This window comes from Teleopsis dalmanni, chromosome 2 (genome assembly GCF_002237135.1).
Source record: "Teleopsis dalmanni isolate 2A chromosome 2, ASM223713v2, whole genome shotgun sequence".
NCBI classification, from domain to species: domain Eukaryota; kingdom Metazoa; phylum Arthropoda; class Insecta; order Diptera; family Diopsidae; genus Teleopsis; species Teleopsis dalmanni.
The window spans coordinates 44144585-44147900 of record NC_051847.1 but is presented as its reverse complement, the minus strand read 5'-3'; the positions used below and the strand labels follow the sequence as shown (position 1 = coordinate 44147900).

Sequence of the window (3316 nt, the reverse complement as noted above, 5' to 3'; positions counted from 1 at the left end):
TACCTTTTATAAAACTGCATAAAACTTATTATTAAAAAACATTGTTAATAATATAAAAAAAAATATTCAGCAATGACTAAACTAAATAATTTTTATATTGAGAAATTAAAGTGTTAATCGACTATATAAAAATAAAATATATTTGTATCTAGTAGCAGGTGGTTCCAATTAACGCTTATAGATGAGCAATGTATTATATCTAAAAATATTCAAAAATATAATTTTAAATATTATTAAAGTCATGTGTCGTTATATCAGCTAAAATTAGAAATACAAAACTCGTGCCTAAAATAGCAAGCAAAAAAGTTCATAATAGACGTGTCTGAAGCTTAACTTAGAAACACACCTCGTGTTATATATTATATATATTAAAAGAAACTGTGAATAAAAAATTTTTATAATAATCAAAACAATGCATTTCAGTACTTAATAGTTAGAAATGTTAATATTGACTTTATTTTCATTTCATTTAACGAAATATTGTTAGAGAAATATAGGTGAATCATATTAAATCTACTTAGAATTTATTTAAAAAAGAAAATATTATATTCCACAGTACAAACAAACGAGGGGTGATAGTGGATTGTGATCAACACAGAAAGAAACATTTCATACTTTCATATAATTAATATATTTTTTTCTACCGATCAATACTATATATTTAGCATATTCCGATTATTGTGTAAAACTATTAAAAGTAGTCTAATAAAAATTCTAATAAATTATATTCCGAGTTACTATCATCGCTCTTTACAAGAGAATATGACGGTACTTTCCCTTGTCATTCAAAAAAACTGTAGTTCTTTTCGACCAACAAGAAAGTATATCTTTTTTTTGGAATCTATTGTTTTTATTATTTTACTCTACAAAACTAAGAAATGACTAACATTTCCTCAGCAGCTATACTTAAATCTATATATCTATCTATATATCTACTTAAATCTTTCCACTTTTCGATTGGAACTTAGAATATTCACACGGTCAGTCGTGCATTATTGCTTTGAAGTGTTACTAGTACTAAGTGCGTTTTTATTTGTGATACCCCACCTGTGATGAAATCTGGTAGTACGACACTCAGGTGTCCGTAACTTCAATTGTCCACAAGAATAGATTGTCTTTGTAAGGGTGCCTTATTTCAGATAGGATACTACCCTTTACTGTTTTGGAGCGAAACTACTTGCAACTGGATTTTCCTTTGTGATACCCTAAATGAAACGAAAACTGTTAAAACGGAATGCAGATGCCCATGACTTTAGTTGTCCACAAGATTGGGTTGTGTTAGTAAGGAATGTTTTACTTCATATAGAGTACAGCACCAAAAAGTACTGTTTTAGAGTATAACTAATTGCAAGTAGGTTTTTCTTTGTGATATCCCACCTGAGATGAAATCTGGTAAAATCGAATCGAGGTGCCCGTAAATTTTATTGTACTCTAAATTAGATTGGCTCGGTAAGGAAGTGTCGTGATAGCTGTTGTTGACAACTAAAAGTACGCAGCTAAATTAAGCGTGAAGTCATATTTTTCAACCAAATGCTGTGGCCTAAAGAAGAGTAGATGTATTTGATAGACCATACTTCTAACAAAAGGGAAAATTGCATCCTAACACATACGCTCATTAGGGTTGTTATTTATCGGAAGGAAATAGAAATGTTAGGTGAACAAAAAATAATTTTCAAAAATTTTTTTTTTATATACTCAATTTAAAAGAAGTTCAAATTCTAAAGATAAAAATTTCAAAATTGAGAAAATAATATTTGAAAAATATTATATAATTAAAATATATCACAGAAACTATTTTACAAACCTGCTCCAAACGCTTCACACTTTCGTTGCCAAACGGATTAGTGAATACTGTCCTCCTTTTATATAAAAACACTATAAAAAATATTTCACTCTTTCGATTAGCTGGTGTATATATATGGCTTCGAATTATGTAAATAATTATTCTGCGCGCATAAAATTATGCAATTAATTAAATTTTATCGATTAACTCTATCGCATTTATAAGTATGCAATAAATAATGTATCAATAAGAGAAGGAGGAAAATATATATAGGAAAATATTTTTATGACAAGAATATGAAAGATTGTATGTTAAGAATTTAATATAAAAAAAATTAAAAAATTCAAATTGTGAATTTCAATAATCTTCAATACAATTTTTTTGCATCGTTATAATTTAGTATTTTTTCGTTGTTTATATATTTTATAAACACAAAGACTCTTAACAATTTTTTTTAACTATAAATTACTTATACCATAAAATTGTTTATACCAAAGTTAAAATTCAAAAACTCAGAAATTGAAATGACAAAGTTTTGCATTTAATATTTTAGAGAACAAATCTTTAGTACACTTTTCGGCGTTTTAACTTGCCTACTTCTTGTCTGCGGTGTACTGAGCATTAAACAAGCTGCCTCAGGCCTGTTTACACGTTGTTATCTGAGCGCATTTGTCAGAACGTGCAACAAAATTTATAAAAGTTGCTATTGTTGCTCCGCCGCTGGGGAACAACTAAGGTTAAATTGTTAATATGCCCTCCACACCTCGTTGTTACTACGTTTTGCGTTTAACGTTATGTCTTATGTTTCCTCTTCCCTTTCTCTTCATGACTACTCTTTATGCATATTTGAGTCCAGGTACAGAAAATCACCTGTAAGAAATGTGAATTGCGCCACGTTCCTGCGTTATTCATAACATTTTTTATGGTGCAAGTTTGGCATAGCGTCACAAGAGATGCCTCGGATAACGCATAGTACGTGTTCGTGATTATTCCTTGATTACTTGGTGTTTCGTATTATGCGTTCCTGATTAATAGCTTGTTAATCTGACATAGATTTTTTATTTATCTGCTTTATTAGCTGAATTTACTGTATTGTAAATTGTGAAAGTTTTTATCTTTCCTTTGACAATTTAGTTGCAAATTTATACTTTCTACATTTTTGACTTTTATGTAAATAAATTCACACTAAATTTAATCTACGTGGGAAATAATAAATAAGCTTTGAATATAAAAGATACAAATTTATTTAAAAGTTTTGTAAAACATTCAAATTCAATTTGACAGGTGAATATAATTTATTCAGCGAAATTAGATAGATGCATGATAAATATTTGCATTCTAGTTTAAGTTGAGAAAGAAAATATATCACTGATAAATAGAATACATTAAAAAAGTTTTAATTTATAATAAAAGCAAAAATTTGTCGTTATTCAACACTAATTTTATTTATTTCTACATCTACACGCCCTAGTTCATTTCAAATAAAATGCATACGAATTAAATACATCAAAATAACAGTATTGGAGTTTGTTC

The 3316-nt window shown here is 28.1% G+C and overlaps 1 protein-coding gene across 1 annotated transcript in view; it reads right to left on the bottom strand.

The window, feature by feature from the left end:
* The window catches only part of LOC119677690, a 70953-nt gene extending 69050 nt beyond the window's left edge, over nucleotides 1-1903 (bottom strand). The window contains exon 1 of the mRNA XM_038089142.1: nucleotides 1805-1903. The gene's annotated coding sequence lies outside the window, so the exon portion shown is untranslated. The remainder of the gene's footprint in view (nucleotides 1-1804) is intronic.
* Between the last annotated feature and the right edge of the window lie 1413 nt (nucleotides 1904-3316).